Source organism: Euphorbia lathyris, chromosome 10, assembly GCF_963576675.1.
Source record: "Euphorbia lathyris chromosome 10, ddEupLath1.1, whole genome shotgun sequence".
In the NCBI taxonomy this organism is placed as follows: domain Eukaryota; kingdom Viridiplantae; phylum Streptophyta; class Magnoliopsida; order Malpighiales; family Euphorbiaceae; genus Euphorbia; species Euphorbia lathyris.
The window spans coordinates 53,487,601-53,513,025 of NC_088919.1; the positions used below are offsets into that span (position 1 = coordinate 53,487,601).

At 37.0% G+C, this 25,425-nt stretch overlaps 1 long non-coding RNA gene across 1 annotated transcript; it reads left to right on the forward strand.

Moving 5' to 3' along the window:
- The first annotated feature begins 21,199 nt into the window (after positions 1-21,199).
- On the forward strand, positions 21,200-24,653 carry LOC136209921 (uncharacterized). Its single transcript, XR_010677720.1, has 4 exons — positions 21,200-21,400; positions 21,534-21,634; positions 22,163-22,213; positions 24,366-24,653. It is a non-coding gene; the product is annotated as an uncharacterized lncRNA (long non-coding RNA).
- Positions 24,654-25,425: the final 772 nt, after the last annotated feature.

The window sequence follows — 25,425 nt, forward strand, 5'->3', positions numbered from 1 at the left end:
GTGAGAACTCACCTTAGGTGAGAACCACCCAAAACTACGTAGTTTTGAGTAGAGAATTTTAAAAAAATTCTGCTGCATAGGGGATTTGAACCTGGCACCCCTCAATTGCACTTCACATTTCTTACCACTAAGCCATTTGCTTTCCTTATGTATATTGTCACGTGCTGTTTAATATACCAGTGTCTTTTAGCTTCTATTGTTTAATATTTGACGCATACACTTATTAATATCGATTAAATATGCAAAATAATGAATTATTAATAGAAAAAAAATAAATTTGCATAATATGAATTATTAATAGAAAAAAAAATGCATATAATAATGAATTACTAATAGAAAAAAATCCAAGAATATGCTCTAATTTCTTATTTATTTTATTCCTTTATATTTTTGTAATTTATGTTATATAAGAAAATATATTTTTTAAAAAATACGTTAGAACATATATTTTAACTTTTAAAACACGAACTATGAAGTTTAGAACGTACAGCATATTTTTTAGAACATACGTTATGTTTTTTTAGAACATGCGTTATGTTTTTTCGAACATGAGTTATAAATTATATTATAGAACAAATGAAAAAACGATCCAGATATCTACTGATTTTTTTAGAACATTATACTTAATTTTTGGAACACAAACTATATATTTTTTAAAACAAACGTTAGAACATATATTTTAACTTTTAAAACACGAACTATGAAGTTTAGAACGTACGATATATTTTTTAGAACATACGTTATGTTTTTTTAGAACATGCGTTATGTTTTTTCGAACATGAGTTATAAATTATATTATAGAACAAATGAAAAAACGATTCAGATATTTACCGATTTTTTTTAGAACATTATACTTAATTTTTGGAACAGAAACTATATATTTTTTTAAAACAAACTTTAGAACATATATGTTAACTTTTAAAACACGAACTATGAAGTTTAGAACGTACGACATATTTTTTAGAACATACGTTATGTTTTTTAGAACATGTGTTATGTTTTTTAGAACATGTGTTATGTTTTTTCGAACGTGAGTTATAAATTATATTATAGAACAAAGAAAAAACGATCGAGATATCTACTAATTTTTTGGAACATTATACTTAATTTTTGGAACACAAAATATAAACTTTAGAACATACGTTATGTTTTTTAGAACATACGGTATGTTATTTAGAATACGTGTTATAAATTATATTATAGAACAAATGCAAAAATGGTACATATATTTATTATTTTTTTAAAACACTATATTTAATTTTTAGAACACAAATTATAAAGTTTAAAACATATGTAACAATATTTAGAACATCGTCCTTAACATTTTAAAATATAAATTACAAAAATATAGAGGAATTAAATAAATAAGAAATTAGAGTATGTTCTTGGATTTTTTTTCTATTAATAATTCATTATTATGCACATTTCTTTTTTTTTTTCTATTAATAATTTATTATTATGCATATTTAATCGATATTAATAAGTGCATGCATCAAATATTAAACAATAGACTAAAAGGAACTGGTATATTAAACAGCGTGTGACAATATACACAAGGAAGGCAATTGGCTCAGTGGTAAACAGTGTGAAGTGTAGTTGAGGAGTGACAGGTTCAAATCCCCCCTTATGCAGTAGCATTTTTTTAAATTCTTTTACCCAAAACTACGTAGTTTTGGGTGGTTCTCACCTAAGGTGAGTTCTCACCTAGGAAAGGGTTCTCACAAGAGCCCTCTCATATATATATATATATATAATCATGTGGAATACTTGTAGGTTTACGAAGGTTGTCTTTATTTCGGTTATTGGTCTTCGAAGGCAGACAAAGCCGAGTTATACGTTAGGAGGAAGAATAATCGAGATGAGTTTACTTGGACTGAATTATTCTCTGTTGCACAACAACCATTATGTTTTGTTCTGAGATTTTGGAAAGTTTTGGATGTTTCAAGAGATGGAGATAAGATTCTGGTATTATATAATAAACATGTGTCTTCATGTGATATGGTAGACAAAAGTATCAAAAAGATTAAGAATGTTTATTATGTAATCTCTTTCGATTCTTTTCTATATATTGAGATTTTGGTTTCTGTAGATTATATGGATAAACCATAAGATGAATTCTTTTATTCCATTAATTAGAGCAAAGGATGATCTTTTGGTTTATGTAATATTGACTGCAGAAGTATTTGATTTATGCAACATTTTGAAATGTGCAACATTTTGTAATGAAATATTTGATTTATGCAACATTTTATAATGAAACATTTGATTTATGCAACGCTAAAATCAATGTTTTTTTTTCATACACACTTCTTAATTAGAAGTAATGTTTAGAGGTTTTGTGATTTATAAGTTTAGAAACATTTAGAGGGTTTGGGTTTAGGATTTAGGATTTAGGTTTTGTGATTTAGAGATAAAAATTTGCAACTTATGAATAGGGATGCAATAGTAATCCCTTAAGATACTTGTCTATAGTCTTAGGGACAATGATTGTACTTTTAATAGGGACGATATTTATCCATAGTTTTAGAAAAGATTATCAATAGATAACTCCTGCCAAAATGCATAAACTTCATGTTTGAACTTTGAAAGTCTCTTATAATACTTGTTGGTAGGGGTGGAGTCCCTACGATCACTCGCTCTATCCTTGAGTAACGGTTGTTCTGTCCCTTGTTGTCCCCTTATATATGCTTTATAGTATTATTTCAAAAATATTATATGAGTTAGTTTAAGATGTATGTTTTAATATAAGAGGTCATGAGTTCAAAATTAAAACTAAAAACAAATAAATAAAGTTATATTTTTAAAAAATTAGCGTTAAACTTATAGAAAATTAAATAATATATCTACTCTTCTCAAATTAGACACTTTTAATTTTTTAGCCAATACACTAAAATGGGTTGGACTTTGAAAAATTATCTCCAACCACACGACTAAAACAAGATAACGAAATGTTTCGGCTATGATTCTTGGAAAAAATGATTACAAGATTGTATTACTCAAAGAAATCGGAGCAACAAACATGAAGTGAAATATAACAGATAATCCAACTTTAAAATAGGCTTAATACATCATTTGTCCCCTGAACTTGTCCAAAAAGCTCGATTGGCCCCCTGAACTTTCAAAGTATTTCAGTAGCTCCCTAAACTTGCATAAAATGTTTAATTCGCTCCCTGAACTTGCGTAAAATGTCATTAATTGATCACTCAGTCGCAAAAAAAAGTAAGTTAAATGCGGAAGATATATTTCACGCATCTTAGAATGTTATTGCATAATTAAAAAATAAACTAAAAATGAAGTTATTACTTGCTTAACTATACAACTTGTCTTCTCTTATATTATAACTGTATACCCCGATTTTTATCGTTTTACTTTTTTTAAGACTCGTGGGATACATCTTCCGCATTTAACTTACTTTTTTGCGACCAAATGATCAATTGATTACATTTTACACAAGTTCAAGGGGCTCACTAAACATTTTATACAAGTCCAGGGGGCTATCGAAACACTTTGAAAGTTCAAAGGGTCAATCAAGCTTTTTGGACAAGTTCAGGGAGCAAATGATGCATATGAATGTTCTGATTTTGTTATATTCGAAATAGAACATGTAGTAAACAATATCACTCTTCCCTGAAACACGACTCTTCACTCTTCTCTTCATTAGACAACATAACATTTCATTATAATTTTGTCTGTTAATTTAACTAGTGGAAAAATGGCCATTTGTATCGGCTTTTTATTTGGGGTTGATGCAAATGTAATGACATTTAATATTTGCACCGGCCCTTTAATCAGTGGCGGAGCTAAGACCCAAACCTCGGGGACTTGACTGTGTAAGAAAAATATGAGTATATAGATATTTTTACCCATACTAAGAGTTAATTGGGAACAAATATCATCAACTCAAATTAAATGTCATCAATTAAACTCCCTAAATTAAATATCGTCAATTCAATTAAACACCTAAAGCTAAAATTTAACATGGTACCAATTCAATTTAATCCCTAAAATTTAACATATTATCAATTTCATTAAAATCTCTAAACTAAATACCACAAATCCAATCGAATCCTCAAAATATCACATTCAATTTAATAATTTCAATCAATTCAATGAATCTTAAAGTCAAAACCCCTAAATATCATCAATTCAATTTCATTAAAATCCTTAAACTAAATACCCCAAATTCAATTAAACCCTCAAAATATTATATTTAATTTAATAATTTCAATCGATTTAATGAACTTTATAATCAAAACCCCTAAATATCGTCAATTCAATTAGAGGCTTTAACTATATCACATGATCAATTCAATATGCCTGATTCTAACATGCCTTCTTCACTCTCAATTTCTTGCTATTCAAGAGAACTATCTAACCCTATATCGTAACTGACATGCATTAGGGAACATAAGCAAAATAAAAGAAATTGAAACTTCGCATGATAATCCCCAAGCTGATAAGGGGAATGAAACACCAACCTAATAAAAATAGACATTACAATCAAAACATTTAAAATCTTACCCTAAAACAGAATATATAAATCCTAACTTTGAACTTCCAACAACTATTATCAGGCAGCCGTAACTTCTCAGCAGGCAAAGGATTTGAAAAAAAAAGGTAAGAATCCCCCAAATTATATACTCTTGAATCTTAAGCAAAATTAATTCAAAATCCTAAATGTTAGTAATACAATAAAAGAAGTAAAGATTTCAAACAAAAATAATCAGGCAGAGCCTTCAATTTAATCTAACAATTGAAAGAAAAACCGAAGCAAATATCTCTATAATTGGACAAACCCACTGCTTCCAGGACCACCCTTCATCATTGTTGGAGTTAGGTTTCGTCGATTTACAGGAAAAAAGGGTATGAACTTTTGAAAGGGAATCTTAGAGAAGAGTGAAATAATGAGAGATTTCCAGAGATTTGATGCTGGAGATGAAGGAAAAAAAGGGAAAAAAAAAGAATTAAACAAAAGATGGAGGCGTGATGGAGAGAGAAAAGGAAGAAAGTGGAGGATGGGAATAGAATAGGGAAAGGATAATATTTAAAATATATTTTTTTTGTCTCCAATTGTAAGTTTAAAAAAGAAAGGAAGACAATTAATATATTAGTCTTTACTGTTGATTGGAAAAAAATTATTATAATTAAATTGTCTCTAATTTTTGTCCTCAATACTCCAAATTTTTTTTTAGTGTTGACCAGATTCTAACGAGTTAAAATTCAATAAAAGAAATCAAAATTTGACTAAAATCAAACACTACCAAACTAATTGATCTGTTTTTATTGTCATGTGTACACAAATTTTAGGATTTAACCAACAACCAAAAGAAATAGTAGGAGAAACAATACTTGAAATTGAAATTATAAACAATTAGATTTCACTTTAGAAAAGAAATTAAGGAGATGATGTCAGAATTACAATTTTAGTGAACTAGGATTCTCATGAACTAGAATTTTAGAATAGAAAAAAAAAGAATGAGAATAGAGAAAATAGAGAGAAGAATATAGAAGAAGAAAAAAATATTTCATTAACCAACTGTCTAATCAATTAGTACCAGCTGATTCTCTTAAATAGAAAAAGGGGCAAGGAAAGTACAGTTGGCCTAACAAATCATCGCCCTAATAATTCTAACATACCTTAATAAAAATAAGAAATATAACCTATCTTAAATCACCCCAATAATTCTAACCTACCTTAAATAAGAATAGGAAATACAACCTACCTTAAATAAAAATAGGAAATACAACACTTCAATAAATAAGAAAAAATAAAACTCCATATAAAATATAAATTTAATACGATAAATATTCAGTTCTTTCAATCCAGTTTGGTCCAATCTAATTCCGTTATCGGTCCAGTTTTGGATAATTTCAGCACATTTTGGTCCAGTTCTTTGATAAAAAAAAGTCAACAGTCCAGTTCGGTCCAGTTATTTGAAAAAAGTCAACAGTTCGGTCCAATTCTGGATCTTTTTACTCAGATATTTGATCGAATTCAGTTTCTCTAAGATCCGCGCCCAACCTTACATGGGTTTAACTGTATAAGAAAAAAAAATGCTACTTAGACATATTTATAAAAATAAAAAACATTACAAAATGCAAATTGTATTACTAAGAGTTAATTGAACCCTCAAAATATCACATTCAATTCAATAATTTCAATCGATTCAATGAACCTTAAAATCAAAACCTCTAAATATCATCAATTCAATTTCATTAAAATCCCTAAACTAAATACCACATATTCAATTAAACCCTCAAAATATCACATTCAATTTAATAATTTCAATCAATTCAATGAACCTTAAAATCAAAACCTCTAAATATCATCAATTCAATTTTAAAATCCCTAAACTAAATACCAAAAATTCAATTGAACCCTCCAAATATCGCATTCAATTAAATAATTTCAATCAATTTAATGAATTAAAATTAAAACCCCTAAATATCATCAATTCAATTAGAAGCCCTAACTATATCACATTATCAATTAAATTTTATCAAAATCCCTAATGATGAGGGCATCTTATCCCTAAGCCCGAGTCCGGAACTACTAGAAGCCACCCGGGAGAACCGACTCAAAGAGAGCAAGGAACGACCCAAAATAGAGAACACGCGGGGCGTGTCCAACCTGACGCAAGGCGTGGGAATGGTGGTCTTGGATGAAAGACCAGGTCAGTTGGTGACGCGGGGCGCATCTCTTATCACGCGGGGCGTGATTACTCACATTAAGCAAGAAAAGTTCCAGGAGAATAAACACGCAAGGCGCAATCCTTGGGCGCCCCGCGTAGATTCCACTCCGCAGACCTCCCAGTTCCAGGAGCCTCATGACGCGGGGCGTGGTCCACAGTACGCCTCGCGTGATGCCGAGCCACCAGGTCAGGAGCATTTTAACGCGGGGCGTATTCCACAGGACGCCTCGCGTACTGAACTCGAGCCAACCTCCTGAAGTCCAGGAGCATTTTTACGCGGGGCTTAAGATCCGATACGCGGGGCGTATCTCGACCTGGAGACTACTTCTCCTCCAAGTTCTTACCTTGGGGGACCATTTCTGCAACACCCTATTTACTGTATTGCCATTGTGACTTATTTACTAAACTACCATTTTCCCTATGTTACCCTCTTAGCCAAGTGTTAACCAAAACCCTATTCATAGGCTTTTGGGTCTTTTTCTTTGATTTGAGGGAGAGTATTTAAACTCCCAATTTTTGTAATGTTCTCAACTTTGATGAATTAAAACTTATAGCCTCCTTGAGAGCTTGGATTTCTATCCTTTGGGTTAACTCAACCTTCAAGTATAGCTTGAGAAGATTGCATTCTTTGTGGATTGAAGATTAAAATCCTCAGTCGACTTCACCCTACATCAGTTGGTATCAGAGCCGAGTCGTTTTCCTTGATCGGAGACTTCTTCTCGGAGATGGTTCAACCACGTATCACCACCGACACCATTGGAACTCAAGAACAAAGGCTTGAAGCTCTAGAATCAAGCTTGAAAGCCATAAATGACAAGATGAGTGAGTTGGAAGAGAGGCAAGAAACGGAACGAAGAGAAAGACGTCTAGATACAGAGAGACTTATTCTTGAGTTTCGGAATAGTCAAATCCAACCCGCCGGAGAGCCTCACCGGAGACAAGAAGAACAAACCCACCGTCTACTTGAAAGGCAACCAACACCACCACCACGGATAACCTATGCACCACAAGTAATGGACCCTCGGGTTCAAGAGGTAAGGCGGACTAATCCCATAACCATTAGAAATGTGGATAGTGATAGTGATGGGGAGTTCTTTGATGATTATGATATGCCTAGGATTGCTAGGAATATGGGGATTAGAATTGATGAAAATGCCATGAATGGTAGGCCTAGACATGATGTGCATGTGAATGATGTTGTTGGTCCCGCGCATGTGCGTGCCGGGAATATGGATATTGTGCATAATGATGTTGTAGGTGGTTACGAGAGAGAAAATGTGGGTTTGAATGATCCGTATGAAGGCCGAGGTAATGGGAGAGGCGGATATGTTAGAGAGCCGAATATGAGAAGGGAGTGTGGTGGTAACTTTGAGCGGGATGACACTTTCAAACTGAAAGTGGACTTACCTTCATTTGAGGGAGAACTTGATATAGAGGGCTTCCTTGATTGGCTGCTAGAAGTGGAGCGGTTCTTTGATTATTCGGGAATACCGGAAGATAGGAAGGTTCGTCTAGTTGCTTACCGATTGAAAGGAGGAGCGTCAGTTTGGTGGGATAATGTTAAGGAAGGAAGAAGAAGAGGAGGAAGGGAACCGATTAGGTCTTGGTTGAGGATGAAGTCGATGTTGCGGGAACGGTTTCTACCACCCGATTATGAGCAGTACATCTACAGTTCCTATCGGAATTGTTCTCAAGGCGCTAGAAGTGTGCACGAGTACACCTCGGAGTTCTTGCGGCTTTCGGCAAGGGCTAACTTGTCGGAAACCGAAAGCCAAAAGACTTCAAGGTATCTTGAAGGATTGAGGTACAACATCCAAGATCGGATTGGGACGCAAATGGTCATTCGGGTGCAAGATGCTCGTAACTTGGCATTGAAGGCCGAAGCACAACTGAGTTTGAGGGGTCGAGAAGGTTATAGAAGGGCTGGAACCGAGAGTACCTATGGAGGGAGAGGAGCTCCCAAGGGGATTGATAAGGGTAAAGGAATCGCAAGTTCAAGCGACCCCAAAGCGCCAAGTACGGGAAGAGCACCTAGCGGAGATGTGAGGCCTTTTAAGGCGACACAACCCCCTAGGGGTAACAACCCTTATGCTAAACCGGCTCCATTCAAGTGCTTCCGATGTAACGAGCCGGGTCACCGTTCCAACGAGTGCCCCAAGAGAAGAAGTGCCAATGTGGTTGAGCGGTATGAGGATGACGAAGACTATGATGACGAGGGGGATGTTTGTTGTGATCCCGTTGAGGATGAGTATGGGGAAGAGTATGATGGGGGCCACGCCATACACGTAGTGAGGAGGCTCCTAGTCTCAAGTCGAATAGCTTCGGATCAACGACACCAATTGTTCCGAACCCGATGTCTAGTGCAAGGGGTGAAGTGCAATGTGATCATTGATAGTGGGAGCCAAGAGAACATTATTAGTGATACCGCTGCCAAGAGGTTTGGATTGGAGCTTGAGGCGCACCCTAGTCCGTATACTGTGGGGTGGATCAAGGATGTCGGAGCAATGAAGGTCACTCAAAGATGTAAGGTCCCTCTTGAGATAGGGGAGTACCGAGATGAGGTTTATTGTGATGTGGTGGAGATGGATGCGTGTCATTTACTGTTGGGATGTCCGTGGCAATTTGATAGAGACGCCACCCATGCCGGGAGAAAGAACACCTATCGTTTTATGAAGGACGGCATTAGATATGTTCTAACCCCTCTATCGGGGGGGCCCACAGATAAAGGGAAATCTACCTTGATCGTTTGCCCAACTCACAAGGCGTTTATTAACGAGTGTGAGGAAAGTCAAACGGTTTATGTAGTGATGGTGAAGGCGAGCCCACCGACGGAAAGTGTGGGGAGTGAAACTGAAGAGGTTCCGGAGGAAGTGGGGAGATTACTCAATGAATTCCGAGATGTCTTCCCGGAAGAGTTACCGGATGGATTACCACCCCTACGGGACATCCAACACCACATTGATCTAGTGCCGGGAGCTAGCTTGCCTAGTCTTCCCCACTACCGGATGAGTCCCAAGGAGAGTGAGGTAATGAAGGAGAAGGTGGATGAGTTGATTAAGATGGGGTATGTTAGGGAAAGCATGAGCCCATGTGCTGTGCCGGCTTTGTTGACACCCAAAAAGGATGGGTCGTGGAGAATGTGTGTGGATAGCCGAGCCATCAACAAGATTACAATCCGGTACAAGTTCCCGATTCCCCGACTCGATGATATGCTCGATCAGTTGAGTGGTTCCAAGGTCTTTTCGAAGATCGACTTGAGGAGTGGATATCACCAAATTCGAATCAAGGCGGGAGATGAATGGAAGACGGCGTTTAAGACGCGGGATAGGCTATATGAGTGGCTAGTGATGCCATTCGGGATGACCAATGCACCGAGTACTTTCATGAGATTGATGAACCAAGTGTTGCGTCCGGTGATTGGGAAGTTTGTGGTGGTCTACTTTGATGATATCCTCATCCATAGTAAGACCCTAGAAGAGCATGTAGAGCACTTGAGAACCGTATTAACCTTGCTCCGGGAAAACCAACTCTTTGCCAACACTAAGAAGTGTGATTTTGTGATGGAGAGCTTGGTGTTCCTTGGGTATGTGGTCAGTGGGAGTGGGATTCGTGTGGATGAAGAGAAAGTGAGAGCTATCCGGGAGTGGCCGACTCCAAAGACAGTTGGGGATATTAGGAGTTTCCACGGGTTGGCTACGTTCTATAGGCGGTTCATCCGGAATTTCAGCGCTATCGTGGCTCCTATGACCGAATGTTTGAAGAAGGGTAGAGGTTTCAAGTGGGAAGATGAGCAAGAGAATAGTTTTGCCTTGATTAAGGAGAAGTTAAGTACCGCTCCGGTGTTAGCTTTTCCGGACTTCGAGAAGCTCTTTGAGGTGGAGTGTGACGCTAGTGGCGTTGGAGTTGGGGGAGTGTTAATGCAAGAAAAGAGGCCCATAGCGTATTTCAGCGAGAAATTGTGTGACTCAAGGCAGAAATGGGCCACTTATGATAAGGAGTTCTATGCGGTAGTGAGGGCTCTCAAGACGTGGGAGCACTACCTTATTGGGAAGGAATTCATGCTGTACACCGATCACCAAGCCCTTAAGTACTTGGGGAGTCAAAAGCAAATCCGAAGCTCCATGCATGCTAGGTGGTCCGTATTTGTGGATAAGTTTCCTTATCGACTTCTACACAAATCGGGTCAACAGAATAAGGTGGCGGATGCTTTGAGCCGGAGGGTTGCGCTTATGAAAACAGTGGCATTGGAGTTGACAGATTTTGAGCACATCAAGGGAGAATACGAAGATGACACCGACTTTAGTATTGAATGAGAGAAGTGTAGAAGAGGCACCGAAGAGGGTGGATATCAGCTTGTGGATGGATTTCTCATGAAGGGTAGCCAGCTGTGCCTCCCACACACGTCTATACGAGAAAGGGTGATCCGAGAGCTACATGGTGGAGTGTTGGGCGGTCATTTTGGTAGGGACAAAACCTTGGAAGCAGTTAGTTCCCGGTACTTTTGGCCCAAGATGAGGAAAGATGTGGCATATATCATTGAGCGATGTGAGAATTGTCAAGGCTCCAATGGGCATACCACCAATGCCGGATTACGTATGCACTTACCAATTCCGGAAACTATTTGGGAGGATCTCTCGATGGATTTCGTATTGGGGCTGCCAAGGACCCAACGGGGAATGGATTCGATCTTCGTGGTGGTGGATAGGTTCTCAAAGATGGCTCATTTCATTCCATGTCGGAAGACTAATGACGCCACCGCCATTGCTAAGCTCTTCTTCCGGGAGGTAGTGAGATTACATGGGGTTCCAAAGAGTATAGTGTCGGATCGGGACACGAAGTTTGTTAGCCACTTTTGGCGAACTCTTTGGGCTATTTTGGGAACTACCTTGAAGTTTAGCACCACAGCTCACCCCCAAACGGATGGACAAACCGAGGTGGTGAATCGGACTTTGGGAAATCTATTGCGGAGCAAGTGCCGAGATCGGCCCAAGATGTGGGATTATGTGATCGCCCAAGCCGAGTTCGCCTATAACTCAGCCGTAAGTTCAACCACCGGGAAGTCACCCTTCGAAGTGGTGTACACCAAGGCCCCTAACCATTCACTTGATTTGGGGGAGATTCCGAAGGTAGAGGAGAAGAGTGTGGCAGCCCGGAATTTGGCCAATGACTACCACCTAATGCACCAAGAAGTAGGGAATAGTATCGAGAAGAAGAATAGTAAGAACAAGGCCAAAGTTGACGAGCACCGAAGAGATGTGCAATTTAAAGTGGGGGATGAAGTAATGGTGTATTTGGGGAAGGAGCGACTCATGCACGCCCCTAGTAGTAAATTGAGGCCGAGGAAGTACGGTCCGTTTCGAATCACCAAGAAGATGAGTGCCAATGCCTACCAACTAACCCTTCCCAACTGGCTTGGGAAGATGTCTCCTTCTTTTAATGTGCAGGACCTTAGCTTGTGGAAGCCGGAGGGAACGTTGCCGACCAAGGTCACCGAGGTGGGGCCCGACTCTTTCGAAGAAGGGGAGAATGATGAGGGCATCTTATCCCTAAGCCCGAGTCCGGAACTACTAGAAGCCACCCGGGAGAACCCACTCAAAGAGAGCAAGGAACGACCCAAAACAGAGAACACGCGGGGCGTGTCCAACCTGACGCAAGGCGTGGGAATGGTGGTCTTGGATGAAAGACCAGGTCAGTTGGTGACGCGGGGCGTATCTCTTGCCACGCGGGGCGTGATTACTCACATTAAGCAAGAAAAGTTCCAGGAGAATAAACACGCAAGGCGCAATCCTTGGGCTATTCATAGGCTTTTGGGTCTTTTTCTTTGATTTGAGGGAGAGTATTTAAACTCCCAATTTTTGTAATGTTCTCAACTTTGATGAATTAAAACTTATAGCCTCCTTGCGAGCTTGGATTTCTATCCTTTGGGTTAACTCAACCTTCAAGTATAGCTTGAGAAGATTGCATTCTTTGTGGATTTAAGATTAAAATCCTCAGTCGACTTCACCCTACATCACCTAAAATTAAACCCTAAAAACAAGCCTAAAATTTTATAAAGTTTGTATTTCTGAAACATTTGATGAGTACATGATTCGGGACGAACTCTGGCAGGAACGAATCATTGATGTCAAAAACATGATTTGAGACTAGATTAATACGAAAAGAGGATAGTATTGGAAAATAATCTTATGGTGAGTTTTGTTATCGAAAGTTGTAAGGAGATGCGAATGGATGAAGTCCGGACTATCAATGATACCGCATAGTGATTTAGAAATAGATCTGAAACAAAGAAGAGTATTCACATGCAACAGTGGCAGAATTTGGGAGATAAAATCCTGAGGCAACGATGATTTGGGGTTTGGCTTATTTCTAATGTGACTGAATTTCTAGGTTAAATCGGATATTTAAATGAGTTTTTTTTTAGTTATTTTATTTGACTTTATTCAATTTACTTACATCTAGCAGGCCTAATGACCCCATAAAATAGATAGTCAAACCAACAATAAATCTTCTTTCTTTTAATTGTATTAAATCGGATATCAAATAGAAGTGAATCGTAGGAGGCAGGATCACCAGGACTCTGCAGCTAAGGAAAAAACAGGTGCGAACTCTAAAAAAACCAATGGATTGTGATGATGGAATGACTAGTTCAAAAAATGGGAAATTAGCGGGCTCTGGACCTCAGACCTGCCAGGACTCATAAGCACTTTAAGCTGGAACTATAGGGGGATGGGCAACGCCCGTACAGTTTTTATGTTAATTGCCTTGGTTGATGAGTTTAAACCCGAATTTATTTTTTTAATGGAAGTGAAGTGTTGTCGTTCAAAGGTTGAAACTCTGAAGAGGAAGCTCTTATATCAGGGTATGTTTTTTTGTTGATCCGATTCAATTGGGTGGTGGTTTTGCTTTGCTTTGGAAACATAATGGAGTGGCTAGTTTACTGGACTTCTCCAGAAACTTTATCGATATCAAAGTGTCTATTCAAGGTTTGCCAGAATATCGATTAACCGGTTTCTATGGGTACCCTGAGCATGCTCATCGTTCTCAGTCTTGGGATCTGCTTAAACATCTCTCCAGTGCTTCTACCCTCCTGTGGGTAATTATTGGGGATTTCAATGATATGGTGTCGCCCTTAGATAAACGGGGCGGTCGGCGTCATCCCCCTAGGTTACTTAGTGGATTTGCTAACACTATCTCTCACTGTAACCTCTTTGAAATTGATATGCAGGGATATGCTTTTACTTGGGAGAAGAGCCGAGGTTCAATTGGTTGTGTTAAAGAAAAATTGGACTGGACTTTTGCATCCTCAAATTGGTTATCTCTGTTCCCCGAGGCAAAGCTCACCAATGTTGAAGCCCAATGTTCTGACCATACAGCTTTATACCTTGCTCTAAAACAGACGAGCTATGCCTGGAGGAGAAGGTTCCATTTTGAGAATTCCTGGCTTAGAGAGGATAACTGTAAATAGAAAGTCGTCGAAGCATGGGAAATTGGTAATAATACAGATCTGGTTCTGCGACTAGAGAAGTGCGGCAGATAGTTGATGGTATGGGGCGAGGAGCTTCGTCGATGTTTTCATGGTGATCTGGCGGAATGTCGAGTGGAGATAGCGAGATTGAAAGGAAGGGGAGATCAACGCTCACAACAGCGTGTTTTGGCTCTTAGAGAGCGGCTGGATAACTTACTTTCGTAACAGGAGACTTATTGGCGCCAACGATCCAAAAAATTATGGTTGCAGGGGGCGATCAGAATTCTAGCTATTTTCACAAAGCTGCTTCAGCAAGGAGAAAAAAGAACAACATTGAAAGGTTGAAGGATGATAAGAGGCGCTGGTGTACATGGGAGGTAGGTTTGGGTTCTGTTATTCATTCCTATTTCCAGTCAATGTTCAAATCAGCAGGATGTGATGAGACGTGTATACTTCCAAAGGTTTGCTCTAAGATCAGCACAGAGACCAATTCAGAACTGATGAGCGAATTCAATGAGGCGGAGATTAAAACAGCACTATTTTCAATGCACCCTGACAAGAGTCCTGGGCCTGACGATTTCAACCCTGGCTTCTATCAGAAACATTGGGACATTGTAGGGCCTCAGGTAACATCCTACTGCTTATACTGGTTGAACTTGGGTGTAATTCCAGATAATATTAATGAGACTAACATTGTTCTGATCCCAAAGAAGTCAATTCCAGAATATGTATCAGATTTACGACCAATTGCTTTATGCAACATCATTTATAAAATCATGTCAAAAGTGTTGGCGAACCGTTTAAAAAAGGTGCTGCATCTTATTATCTCTCCATCTCAGATTGCCTTCATTTCGGATAGGCTAATTTCAGACAATGTTATGCTTGCATATGAGGTCAATCACTATATTCACAAGAAGTCAAATAGACGATCAGGTATTGTTGGCCTTAAACTTGATATGTCCAAAGCTTATGATCGGGTTGAGTGGAAATTCCTAGAATTGATGATGCTCCATTTGGGATTCTCTGTGAGTTGGGTCAATTTGGTTATGCAATGTGTATGGAAGGTGAAATATGTTGTGGTTAATGGCAATCAGGCTAGTGAGGAAATTACTCCGGAGAGGGGTCTTCGCCAGGGAGATCCCATTTCCCTCTATTTGTTTATCATTTGTGCAGAAGGTTTGTCATTGGCACTGTATAATCTTGAAGAATAGGGATAGATCCATGGTTGTAAAATTGCTCGTAACGCTCCGTCAATCTCTCATCTACTATTCGCAGATGATAGCTACTGTTTCTTCAGAGCAACTGAACCGGAAGCAACTGCCATTAAACTATGCCTTGAAGAGTTTGAAAGGGCGCCGGGTCAGAAGATCAATTTTAGTAAATCATGTATTGCATTTAGCAAAAGGTGCCCGGAGGTTAATCGAAATCTGATAAGCTCCATCCTTGGAGTTTCAATTTCAAATGTTCCTGGAAAATATTTGGGATTACATTCAGTTACTGGTAGAAACAAAACACAAGTATTTGCATACATATCTGATATGGTGGAGTTGAGATTGAGAAGATGGAAATCTAAATTTCTGTCCCGCGCGGGTAAGGAGATACTGATAAAATCTGTTCTTCAGGCTTTGCCTTCCTATGCTATGGGTTTATTTTTGATACCTGAAGGTCTGTGTCATGAATTGGAAAGAAAACTGAATGTGTTTTGGTGGGGTTCTAATGAGGCAGGGAAGGGTGGAATTCGGTGGAAGGCTTGGCAACATCTGTGTGAAGCGAAGAAGTTTGGAGGTACGGGGTTCAGAAAGCTCCATCAATTCAATACTGCACTGCTCGCTAAGCAAGGATGGCGCTTTCTCACATGTCTGGACTCATTGGTTGCTCGGGTCTATAAGGCTCGTTATTTCCCGGATTGCTCTTTTCTTGAAGCAGATCTAACTGATCAGCCAAACTTCATTTGGCGTAGTGTCGTGGCAGTGAAACATCTACTAATATCAGGGACACGAAAAATGGTCGGGGATGGGTCTACGATCCATATCTAGCAGGATCCATGGTTACTGGATAAACAGAACCCGATGGTGGAGAGCGAGAAACTAGACGGACTGGACACTGATATGGTGGTGGGTCTAATTAATGTGGAAACAAAAACATGGGATAGGGAGTTGCTTCGAGGTGTCTTTACTGACAGGGATCGGGATCAGATACTACAAATCCCTCTTAGCAGATGCCGGATGGAAGATTCATGGTTCTGGTCAGGAGAGCGCAATGGCATTTACTCTGTCAAAAGCGGATACAGACAGCTGACAGTGAGAATTTTGGAGGTCCCGACACCCGCACAAGCCAAGGTATGGAACCTTTTATGGGGGCTTCACATCCCGCCTAAAGCAAAGAATCTTATGTGGCGAGCTTTGATCAATTTCCTTCTTGTTATGATTGAACTCAGACACAGACATGTCCCGGTGTCTATTATTTGCCATATATGTGCTGCTGCTGCGGAAGACGTTCATCACGCATTGTTCGGATGCTCGTGGGTTCAGGATGTCTGACGCCTATCCTTAGTAGGAGATATTGGGAGATCACGAGTGGATGCGATGGATTTCTGGCTTGCGGTGTCTGTACGCCTGAGACAACAGCCGTAGGTGGCGGTAATGCTGTTTTGGAAAATTTGGCTCAACAGAAACGAGCTCGTCTGGTAGCAGAAACTAGCTCCCGCGGTAATTGTTTATGAAGGAGTTGTAACGTATTTGAAAACGTGGAAGGAAGCTCAGCTCAGGCTATCGCCATTTGGGGAAAAACCGACTACGGTTCCTGGGACAGTTAGGTGGTCTAAACCAGCTCAGGGGTTCCTCAAGATCAACGTCGATACTGCGTGGTCAACAGAAACATCGAGGGCAAACTATGGCTGTGTTGTTCATAACGATGAGGGCGAATTTGTTGCTGCCCGTAATGGATACATAGAAAGTGCGACTGATGCTACATTCGCTGAAGCTCTGTCAATCTGAAAGGCTCTTAGGTGGATCAACGAAATTCTGATGCGATTGCCGGTGAAATCTCTTCTCCGTTTCCGACGTTGTTCTAAAGAATTCAATTCCACCATCAGTAGCCGGTGTTTCATCAATTCTCATATGAAAGTAACATCGGAAAATCGAACTCACAGGAGACTGATTTACCGAGAAAGTCAGTCACTAGCTGCGGACAGTACTTCCGGTGGCTCCAATCAAGTGTTCCCTTTCATCCCCAAAATTCATGTTTTAGACATCAACGATGGCTCCAAACAAATTTTCCCTCTCATTGATGTTCTGCCATTGCCGTCTTTTTGCACCATATTCCAAGGTCACTGCAACGGTTTGGTTCTCCTCGGTCAAGATTTTCGTAGGCTTGCCGTTTGGAATCCATCCATGAGGCAATTTAGGTATGATTCTCTATTTCTATACGATAATACAATTTTACATAATGGATTTTAAATTTATAGTTTAATAGGTTTACTTTAGCACTAAATTCGTATATAATCATATGAAATATATAAACAATTCATGTCAAAATGCAGGGAACTTCCGATTTGCCCTTTCAAAGTCCCTTATGATACATGCGGGATAACCCAAATTGGTATCGGCTATGATTCTTCGGGAAATGATTACAAGATTGTATTAATGAAAGAAATCAAAGGATCATTAATTAATCGAGTCGAGGTTTAGATTTTCGGATTGAAATCCAATTCTTGGAGGAAAATTCAGGATTTTCCGTACCTTGAATATCAAATTACTCAAGGTGCCGAAATCGGAAATTGCTTCGCAGATGGTGCTTTGCATTTTTTATGCTGTCATCGTCAATCCTACATAATTGTTGCTTTATAACAGACAAAAAATATATAAGGATCCATTCAAATTCTATTCATTTGACTTTAATAAATAGCATTAAAACCAATATAACTAAAAAATTTATATTTATATTTAATAGCTATAATAAATAACTTATAAACAACGAAAAAAATTATATAACGATAAAAAAATATGTAAGGATCCATTCAAATTTATTCAATTAACTTTAATAAATAGCATTAAAACTAATATAACTGAAATTTTTTTATAACACATTTAATTTTTCATTGAATAATCTACCACAATATTTAAACCCCAAACTACTATATAACCCAAACAAAATTTCAAAAGAAAGACATTCTTATTTCAAATTCATGGATTTATCAAAAAATTTAAAAAGCACAAGAAAAAGAATTTTGAGGAGAGAGAGAATTTGATTGAAAAGCATCACCACAAAGTGTAGTAAATATTTTAAAATTGCAATATTATATAGAAAAAATATTATAAAAGAACGAAACTGAAGGATCCTTGCAAATATGTCAATAGGGAGAATATATAGATTATGACTTCAATAACTTTCAAACACTATTATCCAGCAATTATAAAGGTATGTTTGTTAATTTATTTACAATTTGTAAATTTAAATTATTTTAAAACGAAATATTTATATCACTATATATAAATGATATAAAATTTAAAAACTATTAGAATGTTAAATTTTTGTACAAAAAAATTTATCCATCTGCGCAACACGCGGGCACAATATATATTCTAACAAATTTAATTACTTTCATTTAATTTTAAAACATACATAAAAATATATTTATAATTGGGAAATAAAATAAAATAAAAACTAACAATTTGCATATAATGAATTGGATTGAAATATGCTAACGATGCTTGAAATTAATTACTTTGTCTGCAAATCTTAGATGGAATATTGCACAAAATTACATAAAAAAATACTTTGTTTTGCAAACATTACTGATTTTCATGAACCATAATCCACATGATTCTTAATTAAAATGTCAATTCTTTGCTGGAAAAGGACAGATTTTCTTCTAAAATTTGTATTAAAGGGATTTTTCATGAACCATAACCCACAGGAAAACTGATCAGCCGACTATAACAGCTGCCATGGAATCAGAAAATCTTCCCGTAGAACTAATCAACGAAATTCTGATGCGATTGCCGGTGAAATCTCTTCTCCGTTTCCGACGTTGTTCTAAAGAATTCAATTCCACCATCAGTAGCCGGTGTTTCATCAATTCTCATATGAAAGTAACATCGGAAAATCGACTCACAGGAGACTGATTTACCGAGAAAGCCAGTCACTAGCGGCGGACAGTGCTTCCAGTGGTTCCAATCAAGTGTTCCCTTTCATCCCCAAAATTCATGTTTTAGACATCAAGGATGGCTCCAGACAAGTTTTCCCTCTCATCGATGTTCTGCCATTGCTGTCTTTTTGCACCATATTCCAAGGTCACTGCAACGGTTTGGTTCTCCTCGGTCAAGATTTTCGTAGGCTTGCCATTTGGAATCCATCCATGAGGCAATTTAGGTACGATTCTCTATTTCTATACCATAATACAATTTTACATAATGGATTTTAAATTTATAGTTTAATAGGTTTACGTTAGCACTAAATTCGTATATAATCATATGAAATATATAAATAATCCGCGTCAAAATGCAGGGAACTTCCTATTTGCCCTTTGAAAGTCCCTTATGATACATGCGGGATAACCCAATTTGGTATCGGCTATGATTCTTCGGGAAATGATTACAAGATTGTATTAATGAAAGAAATCAAAGGATCATTAATTAATCGAGTCGAGGTTTGGATTTTCGGATTGAAATCCAATTCTTGGAGGAAAATTCAGGATTTTCCGTACCTTGAATATCAAATTACTCAAGGTGCCGAAATCGAAAATTGCTTTGCAGATGATGCTTTGCATTTTTTATGCTGTCATCGTCAATCCTACATAATTGTTGCTTTTGATTTGGAGAAGGAGACATTCTCCGTAGTATCTCAGCCTGTTTACGAAACTCCAGGTCGTATAACCCGTTTGCAGGTAGGGCAGTTATGATAACATGATTTACAGATACAATTAGTCTTTTTTCTTGCATTAACATATCATATCATGTATAACTACGTGGAATACTTGCAGGCTTACGAAGATTGTCTTTATGTCGGCTTTTGCTCTTTTGTGGTAGACAAAGTCGAGTTATACGTTAGGAGGAAGCAGGATCAAGTTGAGTTTACGTGGAGTAAATTATTCTCCATTGCACAACAACCATTTTGTTCATTTCTGAAATATGGGAAACTTTTGGGGTTTTCAAGAGATGGAGATAAGGTTTTGGTTTTCTATGATAAACATGTACATTCATGTGATATGATAGACAAACGTATCCAAAAGATTGGGATTAAGAATGTTTATTCTGCAATGTGTTTAGATTCTTTTCTATATATTGAGAGTTTGGTTTCTGTAAATTGTATGGACAAACCATAAGATGATTTCTTTTGTTCCATTAATTAGAGTAAAGGATATTCTTTTGTTTTATGTAATATTGATTGCAGAAATATTTGATTTATGCAAAATTTTGTAATGAAATATTTGATTTAGGCAAATATTGTAATGAAAATTTTGATTATGCAACATTTTGAAATGAAACATTTGATTTATGCAAGGCTAAAATCAGTATTCTTTTTTCATATACGGTACCTAATTAGAAGCGATGTCTAGCCAAATTCAGAAGTTTTAAAACGTTTAGAGGTTTAGGGTATATGATTTAGGTTTTGCGATCTGTGTACAAAACCATATGTTTCGGCTATGATTATTGCATTTAAATCAAGAAATATAATAAACCGCATAGACACTACTAGAAAACTGTGAAACTGTGACGGAATATTGTGACGGAAAGATTTCCGTCACAAATGTGTGACGGAATTCCGTCACTAAGCCTTCCGTCAAGGTTTGAGACGGAAATTTGAGACGGAATGAAATTTTCCGTCAAAATGAACGGGCGGGAGAATTCCCGCATATTTGCTTAACGGAATGCGAGACGGAAATTATTCCGTCTTAATATGATGTCGTTTTCAGAGACGATTTCTATCATTCCGTCACAACCAAAAAGTAGTGTCATAATTTTATTTTATATAATATTAAATAAAAAAAATATATATATATACAAAGGTCTAGGGTTTTATCTGTTCTTGAGCGTATCATTCCTGCAAGTTCTCTCCTTACGATAACTCTTGCGAATTGCGATTCTTCACTGCAATCTTCTATTCTTCACCTCAATCTTCTATTCTTCACTGCAATCTTCTCGATTGAACACTGCTTGCGAGGTTGGGTGCTCGGAAGTATCTATCTGACCTCTCTCTCTCTCTCTCTCGCGTTGGCTGGACATGGGTTGAGGAAAATTAGGTATATGTATGTCCTTTCCTTCCCCTTTGATTCTGGGCTCAATTAGTTGTCTAAATAGTTATGTTCTGTGTTTTCCTTTCTATTTCTATTGCTAATCTTTGAATTAACAATGGCCTCTGTTATAATCACCAAGGGACACTCCGGAGTGGCCACTCCGACAACCACTAATCAACCATGGTTGGGTTTTGCCATCTTCACTGCTCAGTGCAAGCTTCGATTCTTTCCTTTAATCTGGTATGCATTTCAAGAGCAGAAGATATAGATTTGCTTGTGCTGTCATCCTCCTGCTTAATTTTTAGATTGAATTTGGTTGCCTTTTTACCAATTTAAAATTGTAGAAGCTTGAAATTTTTTTTTCTAATATAGTTCTTGCGTTCATTTTTTACTGAAGTTGTTATAATTAGGTTTGTCTATATTTTATTTATTAAGCCACTTGATCATGTCTCCGGAATTTGAGTTAAAATCATAGTCTCTGTGATTTTAGAATTTTTCAAATTGAAGCTCATGGATGCTATGAATTTAGTTAGTTCTAAAATAGTCTTTTGAGGTTTGAGAAAGTTCAAAATGAAATTTGTTAAGAGGTATCAATAGTCATGATACAGTTAGTGAAATAAAGCTTGATAATCAATTATTGTTTTTACAAGATTTTGGTCCTCCATTATTTCAGGTCCCATGCTTTTGGTCACTTAAGCCTTTTGGGATATTATATTACCATTTGAAAGTGAGAGCAGCTAATTTTTTTTTCTTGTTTCCTTGTACCAGGGCAGTGCCTCAAACTCTCATTAAAGCATACTTGCTGAAAATCTTCTTAAAGTATGCTTAATTCCATTTTCTCTTTCAGAATTCAATTAAACTTTTATATATTCTTTGTGCTTAATTGAATTGAATGGCTTCTTTTTCTTCTCAGTGCACGATAATGCTTCCTATCATTTTCCTCTTTGATGATAAAGGATGTTTATCCAAGGGCTTAATTTTATTCCCGAACTCTAATATATGGTTATAGAGTGAGCTTGTGTTGTACATGTTTTGAAATTCAAGAGATCTTTGCATATTGTGTTAGAGATAATATATAATAGATATTGTTAGGCCTTACCTTTTTGTTTAAGCTCATTATGGTTTCATGAGAAAGTGCTACTTAGACACTATATCCTCACAACTAAAGGTCGTTTGGGTAAAATATACAATAAATATCGTTTATGATCTATTTAAATTTTATTGATGTGTTAATTTCATTGTACAGTCTTCAACTAAATACTGGACTGGATGTTTAGGACTAAGAGACTATAGTAATAAGATATGAAAGTTTAGTTATTATTAATAGTAATTAAAGTGATTTAAAAAGAGATAAAAGCTAAAAGATAAAGATAAATGGATGGCATGGGATACAAAGGTAGTAGGAGCAGCAACACTTGCATTTTTCCACCCTTTTGGTTCTCTTTGCTACTTGCTGTGAGATTTTTGAAAGCTCATTGGTTAAATAGATTAGATTGTGTTTGGTACCTTTTAAATCCATAATTTCAGTTTCAAGTTTTCAGCTTTGATTTGATTTGTTTGATAGCTTAATATGATAGAGATTGGTAATTAGAATATGATATTAGGAAAGAGTGCATTTGTCGGGACTTTCTGTTTATAGATAGACTAACTTATTGGAGCAATTTTTAGGTTTGTAATTTTTTTTTGATTTTATGCAAGGTAAACGTTGTTGTCGTGTGACCGAGAGGTCACGGGTTAGAGTCTTAGGAGCGGCATCTTGCCAAAAAAAATTGGCAAGGAAAGGCTTGCCCCAGTACAACCTTGTGGTGGGACCCCTCCCCGGACCCTAGCTTCGCGGGGATGCATAGTGCACCGGGCGCCCTTTATGATATTAGGAAAGAGTGGAAGAGAATAAAAAAGTGTGAGGGGGTATATATTTTACATTAGTCAGATTAGATAGAAACCAGAATTTGCTCTTATTTTCCATTTCTATATCTTTAAGGAATTGTGATACTGTTTTAAAGCATTGTTGTGGTAGCTTTCTCTGTATGTTTCAATATGTTGAAGTAGAAAATTAGGTTAGCTTAGGCAGAGATTTGAGAGGCTTAAACAATAGATAGAACAACTGAATTTTGTTGCTTTTTCAAGTTACCATTTTTTCTCTATATAAATATTAAACTATGTGCTTCACCTAAATCTTCTTCTGTAATTTTCGACGTCATTTAGTATTAACACTAACCTCAGACACCCGGTCTGTTATACCATGCGGTTCGCAATATGAAAAGGTCTATGTTTTTTAATTCGTTCATTTTGACACCTGCTGATTTGAACTAGTTCATTTTGACACCTGCTGATTTGAACTACCGCTGATTTTTCATATGTTGCAGACCCATTTATTAGGTGGTCCAGTAAATGCATATGAGCTGATTGTGTACAATCATCCAAAGAATCACAATGTGGATCGCAATCCCCATATGTCTAGGTATTTAATTTCTTGTCTCATGTTTCTTAAGGTTTGCCAACCTTAAGCCTATTAATGTTAGGTTAAATGCTTTCTTTTGTGATGGTCGTTATGTTTAATGTATGATATGGGTCTAAGTTTAATCTATGAACTAACTGCCATAATCATGCTTCTTCACTATGTTGTTTTACTGATAATAGTTTGCACAATGTCAATGTATTCTACAAGCAGTCTGTTGAATCTAATCCGTTCAATTCTCTGAAAATATCGCAAAAAAATTAGCTAATTCTTTGATATTTCCATCACAGTTCATCTATTTTCTAGCAGTTTATGTTTCAAAAATATAGCTTGCTTTGGATACAGCGTGAATATGTGCACTTTTGTCTCCGTGTAGGCTTTGGTTACTAGTTCAGTATCTTACTACTTCGTGTTTGTCTTATATTATTTGACAGATTTAATTTTCTATGGAATGTGACAATTTTGTTAAAGCTTATATAGAGAGATTATTCAAGATGTCATGAACTCATGCAGGGCTGTTCGTGCAATGAATGGATCTTTGGAGCAAAATCGTCTTTTAAGGGAACAAGTGGACGGGAGGTTGTTTGTAAACTCTCTCAATGACAAGATCAACAACTCATATATTAAAAACAAAATGTGACTACTTTTGATAGCAGAAATTTCCAACTCTTGCAATTGCAAACATTATGTACAAATTTATCTTGGTTCTTATTTATTGTTTTGTACAATTGTTTTCAGTTCCTTGTTAAATTTGCTATTGATTATGAGCACATAGAACTGAAATGAATTATAAAATGAATATTGAGACGGAATTCCTTTAAATGAACATTCCTTCAAATGCATTATTTTGTATTAAAATAACATTATATTGAGACGGAATTCCTCATTGTATTTTGTAATAACATAGTGACGGAAAAACGTCAGTAAATACGTGAGGACTTTCTAACGTTTAATTCCGTTTCTAATTCCGTCTCCTGCAGTGACGGAATTCCGTCTCCAGTCCGTCACAAAATTCCGTCACTATAAACGTAAGTGAAATCTGCGTCGATCGATATAACCACGGATTCAATCCGTCACAAATTCCGTCTCTAAGATGATTTAGTGACAGAATTTGGCGATTTCTGACGAAATTTTCCGTCTACTGTTTGATAGTTTTCTAGTAGTGAGAGAATGACAACTATCATGCACTACAAAAAAATAGCTTTTAACGAGGGTAGATATTCTCACTAAAAGCTCAAATATCCTCACTGAATCATTTTTAATGAGAATAATTACTCTCATGGCGCCCTTCATTACTGCGGTCCCTTACTAAAAGTATTAACGAGAATAAAGTTGTATCTTCGTAATTGAACATACAATGAGAATAATTTTTCCCTATTAAAATATTTTTTAATGATAAGAAAATATTCTCATTAAAATATTTGCAATGATTAAAAATCTTCTCGTTAACATGTTTTAAATTTTTATAATGATATTTCTCCTCATTAATGATATTATTTGAACTAAAATTATAAATAAAATTTTGGATTGGAGGGAGCTGTGATATCAAGTCGTGAGTAAAGTAGCTATATGG